This window comes from Jaculus jaculus, chromosome 7 (genome assembly GCF_020740685.1).
Source record: "Jaculus jaculus isolate mJacJac1 chromosome 7, mJacJac1.mat.Y.cur, whole genome shotgun sequence".
Taxonomy (NCBI): domain Eukaryota; kingdom Metazoa; phylum Chordata; class Mammalia; order Rodentia; family Dipodidae; genus Jaculus; species Jaculus jaculus.
In genome coordinates, this window is record NC_059108.1 from 85,452,629 (window position 1) to 85,470,547 (window position 17,919).

Below are 17,919 nucleotides of genomic sequence, written 5' to 3' on the forward strand. Positions count from 1 at the left end.
AGTTGCAGCTGAATTGGCAGTAGTTCACCCAAAGATTTTTCTTTCTGTGCCATATCCCTCTGCACACACCAGTTCATTTCTACGCAAAGCAACCCTGCACAACTTCTCAGGATATGGGCATAAGAGCAAGCTTCTCACACAAACTGCTAGCCCAGTCCAGGCACAGCTCTTTCTCACCCTCATAAGCCAAACCTCACAGTCCATAGTTCTTACTGCATTCAGGTCTTAGAGCTCAGACCAGAATAGTCCATTAAGCTGTACTTACAGCACTGCAAGACATCTCTTAGGCCAAGGTTTCAACTCCTTCCACTTTCCTCTTGAAAATCAGCTACAAAAGGCTGAAGCCACATAGTCAGGTGTCTAGCAGCAACCCCACTCCTTGGTACCACTTTACTGTTGCAGTCCGGTTCACATTGCTGTTAGAAATCACCCAACCAAGAGCAGCTTCTGGGAAAAAGATTTATTTTGGCTTACAGGCTCGAGGGGAAGCTCCATGATGGCAGGGGAAATCGATGGCATAAGCAGAGGGTGGACATCACCCCGTGGCCAATATAAGGTGGACCACAGCAACAGGAGGGTGTGCCAAACACTGGCATGGGGAAAACTGGCTATAAAGCCCATAAGCCCACCCCCAACAATACACTCCCTCCAGGAGGCGTTAATTCCCAAATATCCATCAGCTGGGAACCTAGCATTCAGAACACCTAAGTTTATGGGGGACACCTGAATCAAACCACCACAAAAGGCTACACTTTAAAAGTTGGTATAATTTTGATATAATTGTTTAAAGTTATGGTTAATATAAATTTTGTTTTTTCCATTTTCTAATTTCTTGAAATATTAGTATGCACATATGATATTGCATTGCAGTTCAATTCTAAATAAAATGTTTAGTCAGACCACATGCTTTTTTAAAAGCTATTTGAAATAACACATCTTTATATGTTGATAATGGGGTTCTCGTAGGTGACCTTTTTTCATTAAATTCTTGAATGTTTTTGAATGTATTTTTTGAAATTTATAGCCAGGATAGGTGGTATATACCTGAAATTCCAGCACTCAGAAGGCTGAGGCAGAAGGATTAATGTGAGTGTGAGGGCAGCCTGGCTACATAGCAAGTCCCAAATCATGGGATGGGGAAGAAGGAGAGAAGGAAAGGTCTTACCATGAGAAGGAGGCAGGGCAACTCATTGTTACAAAGTCAAGGCTCTGGGCATTACCTCCCCTCCTCTACTACAGAACACAGCCATTTCGTGTTCAGGCAGCATGAAGATGCATTTGTGTATATGTGCATAGATAGGGCCCGTGTGTGCGTCATTTTACTTCCTTCTGCAGATTTTACTTCATGCTTTGTTAGCCTGAGCTCAGTTAGGATGGTTAAGGTATGATGCAGCCACATGATAGAATATTGTACATCCACTAGCTTATTTGCAATGGGAAGTTAATGTTATATGAAAATATTGCATAATCCAACATACATGGAAGTCAGTAGGCAGTTATAAAAGGACCTGGAGAAAATACGCCAAATATTAAACTTTTCTGTGGTGCTAAAAAAAAAAAAAAGCCAAATCCAAGGATCCATCAGATTTAACATATAATTTATTCTGCTATGGAAGGTGCAATTAGCACTTCTGATTCAGGCCTATATACCATAATTATTTCGTGAGTACTGAACTGATGTAATCCCAGTTACCTTTTGGGATGATTTTGGTCACAGTTATGGAGCGCTCCTGCTTGGGTCCGTTTTTGGTGCACTGTGGGTTCAAGTAGGCTGGCTGGGAAATTGGATTGCTGCTCTGGTCACAGGAGCTGGGTGCTGTGAACTCCCTTCCCCAGGTCTCTGGTTCTTGCTGGTGCTTGGGCTGGCAGTAGGGGAGGGGAGGCTGTGGATGGTGGCTCTAGTCCTCCCATGGTCACGTGATCCTCTACCTTGTGATCTGCAACCCCATTGTTTGCTGTGGTCTGATATCGGGAGCCACAGCTGCTCTTTGACCTTGGGAACTAAGGGTGTTCTCTTATCTCTTACTACAAAGGAGATCTCGTGATCTGCAGCTGCTCTCTGACCTTGGGAGCTAGGGTGATCTCTAATCTCCTAATCTCCTGATCCTAAAGCATTGTTTAGTACACAGCCTAGGTGGAGTGGGTGCCTGATAGAGGGATTAACATATGACCCTGGTGAAACTGACCTTAGGCACATAAGCATTATCAAACAAGTTCTGTCTTCTATATATAAGCTATGTCTGCCTGAACACCTAGCATGGTCTCCTTCTTGTGTCTGTTTGCCTTCTCCCATTCAGGTTAACTTCTCCTCGGGTCCTTGTTCAACTCCCCGCTGGCTGCGGCAGTCTTATCTTCACATTTCTTGAGTTTGTGAGGAGCTCCAGTGTGAGTGGAAAATCCCCTCATCTGGTTTTTCCTGTGGATAAAGCCGAGCCTTGCAAGTGTGGTCCCACGGTCGTGCTGCTGCCGAGGACCTGGAGCTGCCATGAACCTGCTGCCGCAGCTGCTGGTGACGCTTCTGCCTGCCTATGTGGGCTTCAGATGCTCTGGATCTCTCCTACTTCTCTGTTGCCATTGGTAATTTCTTATACACCTCACTCTTTAGAAGAGTGTAAAAGTAAATCTATGGAAATTTAGACATTTACACAAATGCTACAGAAATTTGTATTACAAAAAAGTCCATTGTTACAGCTTTCAAGGTATACTTGAAAATCTCCATCTAAATGAGTAACACATGTATAGCCTTAACAATAACCAAGCTGAGAAATACAAATTCAGTAACCACGTGGATCATGAATGGGAACCTAGCTCTCCCACCAGACATGAGGGAATTCTTCATTCTGAAAAGAAAGATAATTTCATCTCAAAGGCTATGGGGGAAAATTCATACTGAAACAGTTGTTAGGCAAAAGAAGACTAGGAATATACAAGACACAACAAAGTCAGAGAAAGGATAAGAATTAATACATATGTTTCAATAATGCAAAAATAAATCCTGCAAATCACTATAAAAGTGATGTCATCAAAATAGGGGAGAGCCTAGTTGGAAAGAATAAGGGGGTAAGTGGTGGGGGTAAATGAGGGGCAGCAAAGGGGTTGTGGTGATAGCAAATTATGATCATGGCATAGTGAGTATAATTATGGAAACTGTCAATAAATAATTTTTAAGAAGAAACCAAACTTACTAAAAGTTTGGAATGTGTGATGTGAGTTTTGAGAGACCTTGTGTGGAAATCCTAGTCATGGGAGGCACATTTCAAAACTCAGCGAAGCACATGTGAAAGCACAGTGGAGGGCGAGGGAAGAGACACACCGCTGACTCAGCATGTGCAGCCCGTGAGCATGTTCATAGGGGTGTTGGAAGATTGTAAATTCTGTGGGAGAATGTGTCATGTTGTACATTCCTGTATTGGGTCTTTCGCCTTTGTACAAGGTCAGCTTCCTGATATCCAAGAGGAAAATGAACCACAAGTGGAAGGTCTGTCAGTGAAAGAAAAGACCAAGATACCATCAATACATAAAAAGGAGAACACATTATCTTATTCCACGGAGTGACAAATGAACACTTTCAATGTTTTTATAAATACTTTTCTCTTGAAGTTTTTTAAAACCATCCTTATTTTCCTGTGCTAGTCTTTAGACTCAATTCCTACAGCACAGTAAGAAAGTCATTTATAGTCACTTGGTGTGAGTGAGTGTGTGTGTGTGTGTGTGTGTGTGTGTGTGAGAGAGAGAGAGAGAGAGAGAGAGAGAGAGTTATGCCACCATTAATTAAGTTGTTTGTCTTCCTTTTCTATGAATGGAATTCTTGTCATGGAAAATACCCAAGAGCATCCCACTTTCAGTTTTTACTGTTTAAATGATGTAAGAAACATTGTTTTTTTTTTTCTGATTATACAGAGAACACTGTTGGTAATTTCTAAAGCTTGAATGAGATAGTAGTTTTATTCTTGTCCTTTTGTTTCTTTTTTTCATATTTTATTTGCTAATTTGCAAGAAGGGAAGAGAGAGAGAGAGGTAGGACACACACAAGTGCCAGCAAACATGGTGCACCGCGACCTCTCCCCCTGCAAATGAACTCCGGATGCATGCATCACTTTGTACATTTGGCTTGATATGTGTACTGGAGAATTGAATCCAAGCCATCAGGCCTTCAAGCAAGCAACTTTAACACTGAGCCATCTTTCCAGCTCAGTTATTCCTCTATTTTTCCATATCAGATAGCAACTGTATTTCTGCCAAATTGATATTTGAAGCTTGTCTCAAACTATTAGTTGTAAGAGTAGACAAAATCATAAGGGAGTATTACTTAAGTGCTACTTAATACCAGTCTCTGTCAGTCTGTTAATGTTCAGTTACAATCATAGCTACTGTGCATGGTAGTGTACTTTGAACCATCATCTTTGTGATGACGTCCTTCCTTAGTTCCTCACTGAAATCATCACTTTTTTCTTTAATCCCTTCCCTCTTTCATTCTCTATTTCCTTAACATCTTCCTTTCTTCCATTTTTTTTCACTTGGACTTATATGTTCTGAGTGCATAACATGTACAATGCAACGGAAGAGGACTTACTTCATTGAGTTTCAATCACTAATATGATTGATATTCACACTACAATACTTGAGGTGTGGTTACAAATTGATTTATCTTACCAATGTATCATCAGTTTCATTGTGTTATATTTTATTCTACTGTACATTTTATTATTTTATATTGCTAACTTAAATACCTTTTTGCCTTCATAATTGTAATGAGCTAAAAGTACTGGAAACACCCCTACACCAAGATAGGATTTCCAGACTTAGTAATTCAAATCAGGTAATTTGGAAAACATGAATAAAACTGGGAACTTGTGTATTTTTTGAGTAGATTGATATAGCTAAGATTCCAGTACATTTCCCATCACATCACATGTAAAATTAGGTTATGTGTAAGCTCTTCTGTGCAGTGTTACTCCAATGCTATGGATCATCTGATAGATGGTCCACATGTTTTTACTTCGATGGTCACAACAATGACTGCTTTCTTAAAGCAACGGTTTTATAGCAGATCCCACTACTTACAACATTTGATATTGTTTAAATGATTTTTTTATTTTAATTTATTTACTTGAGAGTGACAGACAGACAGACAGAGAAAGAGGCAGATACAGATAGAGGAAGGATGGGTGCGCCAGGGCAAACAAATTGCAGACATGTGCGCCCCCTTATGTATCTGGCTAATGTGGGTTCTGAGGAATTGAGCCACGAACCGGGGTCCTTAGGCTTCGCAGGAAAGAGCTTAACCGCTAGGCCATCTCTCCAGCCCGAACATTTAACATCTTGATGATATTTGCATTGATTGCTCTACTTACCAATATCTGTTTGCTGTATTGTCTGTATCCTTAACATGTCTGTAGTGTTTTATTTCTCAAGAAATACAGTTTCCTAGAATTATTGATTATGCTAGATTCTCTTGTTATTTATTTTCCTTTCTCATAGCTAAGTTAGAATATATCAAAACCCACACAATTTCAGGATTTGGGAGACTTATCTGAATTTACTAAGTAGCCATAATGCCTTTGAACACATGTCCCTTAACATTGGGGCTAGAAGCCTTACTTACCTGTCATCACACAGGTGAACAATCTTATAATAAAATGGAAGAGAATAGTGATATCTATGAGGAAAAAATGAGACAAGTACACAAGCAGGTCCATGTTAGAATGTAAGAATTGAAATAGAAGAGGTTCCTGGAGGCGCAGGTGTGCTTTGGGTAGTACTAAGCACTGTAGGAAAGATGAATATGACAACAGAGTGACAATACAGGGAATGTGCATACAGGATGTTGAACTTAACAAGGTATAAAGGTACAAGAACATGTAGAATTCAGCATGGCATGGTGGTGCGTGCTTTTATTCCACCAGCCATTGTTGGGAGGTTGAGGTAGGAGGATCACCATGAGTTCAAGTCCACCCTGAGACTACATGGTGAATTCCAGGTGAACCTGGGCTACATTATATTTCTATCTCAAAAAAGTAAATTAAAATGCAGAATACACGAGTATTCTAAAAATGAGTGGTTTTTGTTTAATTGTAGAAACTGATAACATTTGAGGTTAGTGTTGAACAATATTAAAACAATTTGCAGTACCCGAAGAGTCTCTGTACCAGTGAAGATTGTGCAAATATATGCTTTGGATCAATTTAGAGTACAACATAGGAGACTCTGAATGCTAGCAGAATACAAGTTGGATCTATGGCCCAGAGGCGATGACACGTGAGGGCCATGTCCTTGTCATGTGCAGGATGGGGAGGACTGGCTGAAAACACGGTTCAGAACTGTAATAGTTAACCAGTCTATTCTGAGGCCTTCTTACTGAGAGTCTGTTGAGGTTGTAAAATACAATAGGAAGGAAGACCTGAATTCTGCTTTTCCAGTTTTATCTCCTCTTGGATGTCTATATGTATGGTATTATTAATACAATTATTTTCTTGTGCATATGTCATATGTAGGACAAACAATTGCTTCTAAAATGGGTTTTATTCTCTCTTACAATGGTATGGCCAGTAAAAATATGTACAGTTTTTTTTTAATTGACTTGAGTAAATATAGCTTCATAACACAAAAAGATTCAGAGACTCCCTGTTCTGTTTGGGGTAAAGGAAATAGTAGGGTCTTTTTATATTTTTGATTTCAATGCTAAAGACCCAAGACTGCCAATTTTTAGCTCACAGCTTATTCACTAAGATACAGGGTATAGAGAGGGAAAGGATACATTTCAGGCTTGTTCTGTCATTGTGGTCATGTCAACTCAGGTAGCTGCAAGATAGATGAGGTAGCAATTGGGTTTTCATTTGAGCCTTCAAGAGACACTATTTGTCTGAAAATATTCTTGGTCTTTGTCTATCACTCATTGATATGGAAATATGATTAAATTCATTAAATATTGCATAGGATAAGTTTTGAAGCAGAGAAAGTGGTAATAGCCTATTTAACAGCTTATCTTTAAAAATATTCATTAAGAATTTCATTTAGAATGCAGCCAGCTGATCTTTCACTTGATTTTCAGAAGAACCCAAACTCTTCCATGATTTCATGTTTTTTTTTAAATTATTTATTTATTTATTTGAGAGAGAAAGACAGATAGAGGGAGAGAGAGAGAATGGGCGCGCCAGGGCCTCCAGCTACTGCAAACGAACTCTAGACGCGTGCGCCCCCTTGTGCATCTGGCTAACGTGGGACCTGGGGAACCGAGCCTCGAACCGGGGTCTTTGGCTTCACAGGCAAGCACTTAACAGCTAAGCCATCTCTCCAGCCCTGATTTTATGTTTTTATTCTGAAGGCTTTCCAAGTGCCTGCTCCACCTGATCCTGGAACTTTAAAATGGGAGCAATGTGCCAGGCGTGGGGGCACATGCCTTTAATCCTAGCACTAGGGAGGCAGTGGTAGGAAGATTGGTGTTAGTTTGAGGCCACTCTGAGAATACAGAGTAAATTCCAGGTCAGAGTGAGACCCTATCTTGAAAGTCACACAAACAAGCAAACAAATAAAAAGTGGAGCAATGTCATGTACATACAAAGGTAAAATTCTCAAATATGAATAGACTTTTCCTTTCCTTAGTATGGATAATTTTAGCCCGTATTCTTAAGTTTGGTAACTGTTATCATTTTACATTGACCACTACTGAGAGACAATCGTGTGTATAATTGAGAGTAGTTGACTTTCTCCTTTGAACAGTCAGTACTCTGAGAACTCAGAGGCTTAATAAAGCAAACCAAAGGAAAATACAAAATGACAGGTATACCTGACTGGGCATACATTTCCTACAATAAAGTAAATTTGAAATTTAGTTAAGGATTTGTGGGCTTAAATTTATCTTACTGTAATTTAGAAATCATATTAATAAATAATTTTTAAATTTCCTTCCTTTATATAGTTGGGGGAGCAAGAAAGAGTCTATTTTTTTTAAAAGGATTAGCCTACTTTTGCTGAATTTTTTTTTATTTATTTATTTGAGAGCGACAGACACAGAGAGAAAGACAGATAGAGGGAAAGCGACAGAATGGGCGCGCCAGGGCTTCCAGCCCCTGCAAACGAACTCCAGATGCGTGCACCCCCTTGTGCATCAGGCTAACGCGGGACCTGGGGAATCGAGCCTTGAACTGAGATCCTTAGGCTTCACAGGCAAGCGCTTAACCGCTAAGCCATCTCTCCAGCCCAAGAAAGAGTCTAGAGAGAGAGAGAGGGAGAGAGAGAGAGAAGACATATGGGGAAAGAGCCATCCAGGAAAGAAGGAGAGATGGACGTAGTACAGAGCACCAAGGCCTCTTGCCACATCAAACATGTGGGTACTGCGGTATTGAACCTGGGCTGGCAGGAATTGCAAGCAAATAGCCTTAGCCGTGGAGCCATCTCCCACATTCTTTGTTGCTCTTTTTAAGGAGTGAAGCTAGAGTCTAATTTCTCTCTTTATCTCACTCTTTTCTCTCCCTCTCATTTTTTATTTGGTAATTTTTTGTTTTGTTTTGTATTTTTGAGGTGGGGTTTCACTCTAGTCCAGGCTGACCTGGCATTCACTATGTAGTCTCAGGGTGGCCTTGAAGTCATGGCGATCCTCCTACCTCTGCCTCCCAAGTGCTGGGATTAGAGGTGTGCGCCACCATGCCTGGCTTTATTTGGTAACATTTTTATTGAATACATAATTCTTTAACATTTGTTGTAATATGTGGCCTCCCCCATCACCTTTTTCCTGGGGGGCCCTCCTCACTAGGTTTCTGGGTGTTCACTGTGGGGTGATGTGGGCCTGTCTCTGGGGGTATTATGTTTCAGGGTATTTATACCTGCTTTTTGGCTGTTACAACCTACCCATCTCTTCTTCCTCAACAGTTGCTGCGCCTCAGCAGGTGGTCAGTTAGCGTTGACTGCTTTGTAACCTGTGTGTGTCTGCGCTGATGTGCTTCAGTTCACCACAATGTTGCTATTTTCCTAGGTGTAGAAGGCTGCCTAGTATTTTCTTCTGTATCCTAGCAGATGTGGTAGAGGTGGCCCATCTCGTTGTGGGTATTCAGCAGTCTTTCCTTGTTTTCGTGGGTCATGGTTCTCTCCAAAATTCCCTGCTATTTATAAAACATTAGATTCTCCCAGCAAAGGTGAGAGCAGTTTTGATTAAAGGAGATATGCCCAGGAGCTTGAGAGACACTTTAACAAGGGAATCCACTCATCTTGTACAGGGAATGCTGGGGCATCTCTCTGAAGGTTGTGGTTTTCCTGACCATCTGGAGATGGCTTGGTTTTCCATACCAGATATGAATTCTCTTCCACTGAGCAGGCCCCATGTCCAATTGGAAGGCAGTTGCTCACCCAAAAAGGCTGTTTGCCACTACTGCACAAGTGTGTATTCTTGTCTTTGAATGGAACACATAGTTCATGCAGCACTAGTTTTCCACTAACGCTTAATTATCCACCTGGTGGACAGGGCATGGTAGTACATGCCTGTCATCCTAGCAGATTTGGGGCCAGCCTGGTCTACATAGTGAGTTCCAGGCCAGTCAAGGCTTGTCCCTAAAGCATAAAATAAAATAACAATTCACCAGGTGATACTTACATCTAAGCAAATGATAGAATTTAGTCATTTTACCATTTACAAACTTCAAGAAAATGCTGGGTGATGTCTCCACCCCAATGTATTAAAAAAAAGAGCACACAATAAAAATCCCATCCAATTTAAGAGACAAGTGTTAACATAAATGGATCAAGTCTCAACAGTACAGTATGCCTTCACACATGAAAATGAGAAGAAACAACTTTTAGGAGAGCCAACTTCAGTCCTATCTTAACACTTCACAGGAGCAAGATGTTAGATGGCTCCCTTTGTACAAGGATGATTTGAGAAGTTGTAATAAGATCTTAGCTGCTACCTAGGAAGCCTGTTCAAGAATCTCTCCATATCAACCAGGCAGTCGGTAAAGTGTGACTTGAGAGACAGAGTGAAATTGCATCAGGTAAAGACCCAGCCACCAGCAGTTGGCACAGATCATTCCTCAATTCCTAGTGACTCTAAGTTAGAAGTCCCTGTGCTCAAAGACCTTGGCTGTGAAAGCAGATACCATGACACCGTATCAGGCTACAGGGGCAAAACCCAGTCTACTACTGACACCAGACTACGCTTTACATAAGCAGTGGACTGACTTTAAAGCTAACTAAAGGGCATTTCAAATTCCTTAAAGTAAACAAAGCTTAAAAAATTACGCTAGGTCAATATTAACCTTCTTATGTCACTAAGTAAATTTTGAATGGGCTACCACCAGTGGTAAACAGAATACTAGGTACTTGCTATGGAAAATAATAAACCAGGCTCCCCCCACCGACAGTACAATGTTTGCGTGTAAAGTGCTTGTTTTATTTACAAACTAGGTAGGTAAACGTTGAAGCCTGATTTGAGACAGCAAGGCTAGCATTTCAACTGCCCAAGGAAGTGACCACTCAGGGTAAAGCCCAGCCTTCCAGTGAATGCCAGGATGAAGTCAGGGGAGCCAGAAGGCTTGCAAAAGACAACAAGGATACAGTCTTCTCCAAGAATCCAAGTAGCTTTTGTTTTAAATATGCCTTTTCTTTCCAGGTGACACCACCAGCATTAGTGAACAGGATTGGTTGAGGTAGCTACACGGTTTTACAGATGCCGTTAATCAACTTTAATGACAATGCATAGTGTAGTTGGATTAACTGATTGTTCATAACAAGGGGAGATGTCAGGAAAAAATACAGAGCCCATCTCCAGTCAGTTCACTTAGAAATCAGCATCCAAGGTATAAGACTTCTTTGTTGGGCTTGACATCACTCCTGACCTCTCATACTCACCTGCTCTCTTCTCAAAGAAGTTAGTCTTGCTTTTCAAAGTCAAATCGGTTTTCTACTCTGAAAATCTTACTAAAACCAGCTCCAATATAAGCCCGTCCATCGCGTTTTCAATGTACTGCTTCATTAATGTGCAATTCACCCCTGTGAGCTTCACAGGCAGGCTTCTGTGAGGAAGTCCTGTTCCCTCCTGACAGCATTAATAATTATTTCCTTAACTCTGTGCTCTCATGGTCTGTGTACCAGGTGCTCAAACCCCAGATGGGCAAAATCACAGTGTTGACCTTCATCTCCTCGAATAAGCTCCTTGGAAAATGTGAGGCCGGCAACAGTCCCTGTTACTTGAGCCCAAAAAAGATTCCTTCTACAATAGTAAGAGCTGTAACACGTTCTGCAAAAGTAGTGCTTTTGTCCCCAATCCAATGGAAGGCCCTCGGACTTCTTCAAACAGGCATTGAAAAAAAATTCCATTTCTTTGGAATCTTTAATATAAGTGTCAACAAGGAGCCTGTATATCTCAGAATGTATGTTTTCCATAGCAATTTGGAACCCAGAGAAAGAGCGGGCTTCTGTAATTTGAACTCCTTGGCTAAATCGGTCTACCAAGTTTCCTTTTACATGCCATTACTGGCCGCAAAGAAAGCCAAACGATGAGATATAAAATATCTCTCCTCAGGAGTCAGGGCTTCAGGGCTTCCACTGCTGAATAGACTTGGAAAGATGCACCGGCTCAGCGGTCCAGAGGTAGGCCTCAGCTTTCTAGCACATCTTCCTGAAAACCTGGCACTGGAGACCCTGGAGGGAGGAGAGTGGAGGGATGCAGGGGACCAGGGCGGGAGGGCGGGACCAGATCTTCCGATTGGACGAGCCTGGCCCCGCCCCCCGGCACTGCCCGGCGTTCGCGCGTGGGTGGGGACTTCCGGAAGCTCCAGAAGCCGCGGCCCTCCGCTGCGAGGCCTCAGGCTCACGGGGCAGGAAGCCAGGCCATCTCCGCGGACACGACTCCGGACCCGTCCGCCGCCCCGGCCACCGAGGGGGTGAAGCCCGAGGAACGCTGCGGGCGGCGTCGCTGTCCCCGGTACGCGGGAGAGCAGTGTTCGCGACCTCCGCGACAGTGACTGCTGGAGACCGAGCCCCGCAGCGCCCTGTGGCTTGGCTGGTGACCTGGTCTCCTCAAGGTTCCGCGTTCAAGGATAACATGAATCTTGTAACCACACTTCCCCAGCATCTTCCTTGGGCGCCAGGTTTGCCTTGGGGTCCGACACCCCGCTAACCCCTCAGACCATTGACGAAAGCCAAGCCTACAAGTTGGGGCTCTCTGGAGGCAGGCCTATCATTTCTTTCATACCTTTGATAGTTTGCAGTGTATGCTTCCACAGCTTAGCCTCATTCTATTGTCAACAGTTTTAAAGGTTTTGATGCTATTGTAAATCATATAGTGTTCCTGATTTCATATTCAGACATAAGTATTGTTTTTGCATGTTCATAAGATATCCTACAAACTTTATTATTTCAATATTTCTGCCATTCCTGTGTAATGAACACACTGAATTGTGGTTATTTTTAAATGTCACTAACACTGATCATTTTGCAGAGCCAGGGGCATGAATTTCTAAGAATATACATATCAAATTACAATGAACTAATAACAAATTAGAGTAACTACAACAAAGCCATAAATAACAAATGTCAGGGAAAATGGAGGCTATGAATCCTCATCAATACCAGTTAAAACTTTAAACACTGAGCCATCTTTTAAATGATTTAGAGATTCCTATGCCTGTTACTCATAGACTCACAGTGGGTCCAAAAGTTTATGTCAGTATGCTAAGTGGTAGACAACACTGGGGGCCCCAGAGCATCAAGAGGGCACTCATAAACATTCCCTTGGAGAGCAGATGGTCCTGAGCTCTCCTGCTACAGGCAGTTGGCCTCAAGCCCAGTTTGCAAGAGAAGCCAGCTCATCAAGCTAGCAGTAGCCCAGGAAGCATTCGCTTGGAGAGCTGAAAGCCCTGAGCCTCACTGTGCAGGAGGGCTGCTCCCTCTATCCATCCCCCACCCCAAGGTGCAGAGGAACTCTGCATCTGGAGCTACCACAGTGGGCTCCAGCACTGGGCATGACTCTGCATCCTTCCAGCCCACGTTTAGTCTGACCAATGGAAAGCCCAGATCTGACATCTGTATGAAAAAGGGTTTTTCTTTTTCTCTTTTCCTCTCCTAAATAGGAGGGTCTCAGTATACCTCGGACTATCCTGGAACTTAGTCTGCAGTCAAGGTGAGTTTTGAGCTTAGCCAACCAACTACTCCTGCCTCCAGAATGCTGCGTTAGTAGCAATGTGTCATGTATCACCACGCCCAGTCAAGTCCATCAGAGAACTTGCTCTTTCCTCAAACACAAAAAGACAATCAAACTGGCTGTCATGGGATGCCACTACTACAAACTGAAACCTAAGTGGAGAATGAAAGGATATATATATATAATCTGATACCCCAGCCTTTTTCCTTTTCTGTAGATAAGAAGGCCTTTATTGTATTTTAAATTTGTGTTTTAGAAAATTCTTCTCATACTACTTCTCCTCTACCCCTTTCCTCTGAGGCCTTCCTCTGTAGGGTTATTGGTATTTGAGGGAGAAACCCCCTGATTCTGGGAGTTATGTGGGAAAGAAACTTAGAAACTGTGTGACTAATATATTTAGATAAAAAAACAATTTATTTATTTATTTGAAAGAGAAAAGGAGGAGACAGAGAGAGGAAGAGACAGATATATAGAGAGAATGGGTGCTTTGGGCTACTAGCCACTGCAAACAAACTCCAGACACAGGTGTCATCTTGTGCTTCTGGTGTAGGTGGGTATTAGGGAATTGAAAATGGGTCCTTAGGCTACACAGGCACGTGCCTTAATTGCTAAGCCATCTCTCCATCCCTATATGGCTGCCTTTAAATGAATACAGTTGATTGAGAATGGGTGAGGAGGTTCTGACACTCCAGGACTCTAGGAGATCCACCAAAATGTTGGGGTCACCTAGGGCAGTTAACCACTGCTTGTGAGATAAACCCACCCTACTTTCTCTTCTATCTTCAACAACAAAGATTATATTATGAATTATTCAGTTTATTTAGGGAAAAATCTTGAGGTACATTTAAGAGAATTTACAATTCTTGAGAAGTCTGGGCAGAGGTTTGGCAGTGCATTAATAATCATAATTACACCTGATTATGGCTTCTTCCCAGGGATCAATGATTGTGCCAGAAATATCAGTAGAGAAAGAGGCAGGGGTCAAGGGAGTCATCACTTCCTCAATATTGGTGCCTCATGCTGAAGATGGCAGGTCCAATTCATGGGCTTGAGATCCCATTGATGCTCAAAGCCCACAAAATCTCTTATTATCTCTCTCACTTTCAGTCCTTTATAGACATATCTGTCAGATCATTGAAGTTATATTATGCTTTCCTAGAATACAGGCTTTTACTAGAGAATAAGATAAAATGGGTAAACTGAGTATTAAAACATTTATTCAGGTTTCAAACTCCTTAGAGAACATAGGCTTGCATTAGAGAGATTGCTTAGTGGTTAAGGCACTTGACAGGGATGCCTAAAGACCCATGTTCAACTCTGCTGATCCCATGTATACCAAATAACCAATAGGGAGGCAAGTGCAATCTCCCACATGGCCACTAGGTGGCAAAAGCGTCTAGAGATCAATGGTAGTGGATGAGGCCCTGTGTGGCAATTATGTCTTTCCCTCTCCTCCTCTCTAAAACAGTATTGGAAAAAAAAAAAAAAAACTTAAAAGGAATATAGGCTTCAGGGGTTATATCAAATAGTAAGGGGTTACATTAAATTGTTACAGAATGTGGACGCAGTCCGATTGATTCATCCCGGCCTGGCGGTGGGCGTGGGTGGTGGTGGGAGGGTTATTGTGGGGGAATGAGGGATGGTGTCCTCAAGAGAATTGACCCAGAATCCTGGAAGAAGATCTGGTTGCCCTACAGCAACAGCCGGCCGACTCTGCACGCCTGCCAACCAACATGGTGTTTGCATGACCAACTGCCCGACACTCATCTCCATGGTGGGCCTGCCTGCCAGGGTCAAGACCTACATTTATGAGACGCTGACCCACTACCTGAACTGGATTGGTGTGCACACTCGGGAATTCAACGTTGGCCAGTATCACCGGGACATGGTCAAGATGTATAAATCTTTTGAGTTTTTCCTCCCAGACGATGAAGAGAGCCTGAAAATCCAGAAGCAGTGTGCTCCAGCGGCTCTCTGTGACATCTGGGGTTTTCTCAGTGAGGATGGGGAACATGTGTCGGTTTTTGATGCAACTAATACCACCAGAGAACGGAGAGCAACCATCTTTAATTTTGGGGAGCAGAATGGCTACAAGACCTTCTTCATTGAGTCTATCTGTGTGGATCCTGAGGTCATAGCTGCCAACATCGTGTAAGTGAACCTGGCCAGCCCTGATTATGTTAGCCACAGAGGATTTCATGAGGCACATCGAGTGCTATGAGAACTCCTATGAGCCACTGGATGAGGACCTGGACAGGGATCTATCCTATATCAAGATCATGGACGTAGGGCAGAGCTACATGGTGAACCGTGTAGCTGACCACATCCAGAGCCGAGTCGTATATTACCTCATGAACATCCATGTGACTCCCCGCTCCATCTACCTGTGCCGGCATGGGGAGAGCGAGCTCAACCTAAAGGGCCAGATTGGCTAGGACCAAGGACTATCTCCCTGGCCCAGGGAGTTTGCCAAGAGTCTGGCTCAGTTCATCAGCCACCAGAACATCAAGGATCTGAAGGTCTGGACAAGCCAGATGAAAAGAACCATCCAGACCACGGAGGCATTGGGTGTGCCCTATGAGCATTGGAAGGTCCTCAACGAGATAGATGCGGGCGTCTGTGAGGACCTACGAGGAAATTCAGGCCCATTATCCACTGGAGTTTGCCCTGCAGGACCAGGACAAGTACTGTTACCGGTATCCGAAGGGTGAGACCTATGAGGACCTGGTCCAGCGACTGGAGCCTGTCATCTTGGAATTGGAGAGACAGGAGAACGTGCTGGTCATCTGCCACCAGGCTGTGATGCGAGGTCTCCTGGCACACTTCAAAGACAAGGCAGCAGAACAGCTGGCCTACCTCATGTGTCCCCTACACACAGTCCTGAAGCTGACCCTTGTGGCTTACGGTTGTAAAGTGGAATCCATATTCTTGAACGTGACAGCTGTGAATACACACTGAGACAGGCCCAGAATGTAGACATCTCCAGGCCTCCAGAGGAAGCCCTTGTCACAGTCTCTGCTCACCAGTGACCACATGCCATCCACTGAGGCCCCTGTGCAGGAGTTGGTTGAGTCTCCACACGAGGTCATTCCAGGTTTCTCTCGTGTTTACATTACGGGCATTGTCACCATGCAGGAGCACCATCGAAGCTGTGCCTGGCTGGCAGTGCCCAGAGCCCTCAGCCTAGCCCAGGGTCTCCTTGTTGACAGCCAGCGACAAGGTTGGATGTGGCTGCTGATATGCTCAGAATCCCCAGGCTATTTGCTGTGCAGCTGGTTGAGCTCCTCCTTTGCCCCACTTTCTGTCCCCTTTGCTGTGGCTTTGTGAAGTGTGCAGCCCTAAATGTGAAAGGGAACATCTCACGGAGAAGTCCTCACTGGCTCAGCTGCCAGGGTGCACAAGGCAACCCCTGGCCGGGCTCTTCCTGTCCTCTTCATAGCCACGTCTTCCTGGGGTGCTGAGTATCTCCTACTCAAGACGAGGCCAACTCTCCCCATCCCTCCCTTCCAGGAATGGAAGCGCTGCAGCCGCTGGCCAGGCCCATTGGGCAGTCGCCCACATTTGGCATTCCTCGAACAGCATGCTTGTTTTGGCACATTGTGACACTGAAGGGAAAGGGAACATTGGAGGTGCCCTTTCCTGACTTGTACCAAGGCCTATGCTGAAGTATGCCCAGCTGTTCTCAAGAACTTAACTGGGCGACCATGGAACGATGGGCCAGCTGTCCTAGTTACCTTCACTGTGCACACACCAAAGTGCTCAAGGAGCCTGGGCTCTCCTTCCCTGGTCATTGTCACCTCTGTTCACACAGGACTATGCACCGCTCGCAAGAATGTTCTTTACTGTGAGTGGCTCAGAGCTAACCTTAGTCCTTTTAGCTCCTCCCTGGTGTTTGTTACCGTCCACATGTTGTACTGAGGAAGGAGGAAAACAGGCCTTGGAGGCAGCCACTGGCCCAAGGAGAAGTCCTCAGCCCGTCAGCTTTGTCTCATGTCATGGGAGTCTGATAAAAACAACCTTGTGGAGCCTCTGAGTTCTTGTAGGTTTATGCAGCCGATTATGGCTCAGTTTCTCAGGTAGCCAACAGACTGACAGGCAGGGCTGGAACCCATACCAGTGGCTGGTGCTCCACTGCCCACAAACGGGACCTTGGTAAGCCAGATCCCTGCATCCAAGAGCCTTTCCAAGTCTGGGCCTTTTCAGCCTTGCCACTCCCATTGTCTGTCTGTAGCCTGCAGAGTCCACCAGGCCATAAGAGAAGTCAGTGTCCCTGGTCCTGACAAGTGGCCTCCCTCTCCCTCCCTCCTTCCCTCCCTCCCTTTTCTCTCTCCCTCCCTCCCTCTCTCTCTCTCTCTCTCTCTCTCTCTCTCTCTCTCTCTCTCATCTAAGCTGTAGACAAACAGGAATAAATGTCTGGAATGAGCCTGACCCACTTTGGCTCGATTCCTGTCAGAGCCCTAAGCCCCATCTTGGGTGCAGAAGACCATATTGGTGCCTTTGGGACATGGGGAGTGTAACCGTTGCTTTTGTGTCTCTCCAAGTTTGGGTGACTTTTGTCATCTGGACATAATGGTTAGCCATAGAGAATCCCTTGGGTCGGCAGCTGTGAATCTACCTGATGTCACCTGCAAAAAGACCACCGAGGCCTTTTATCTCTGCACGGAGGGGGAGGCGGGAGCCACGTTACAAGAGGGACTGCATGGGGCAGAGGTGTGTCTGGGAGTTAGGGCATGCTTGGGAACAGCCCCTCCCTCAGCTGCCTTGGAGTGGCTGCAAGGTGCCTGGGC

The 17,919-nt window shown here is 44.1% G+C and overlaps 2 pseudogenes; one reads left to right on the forward strand and one right to left on the reverse strand.

Moving 5' to 3' along the window:
• Positions 1-10,768: 10,768 nt before the first annotated feature.
• LOC123462101 lies at positions 10,769-11,604 on the reverse strand (annotated as a pseudogene).
• A 3,167-nt stretch (positions 11,605-14,771) lies between these two features.
• LOC123462098 lies at positions 14,772-17,588 on the forward strand (annotated as a pseudogene).
• The last annotated feature ends 331 nt before the right edge of the window (positions 17,589-17,919 follow it).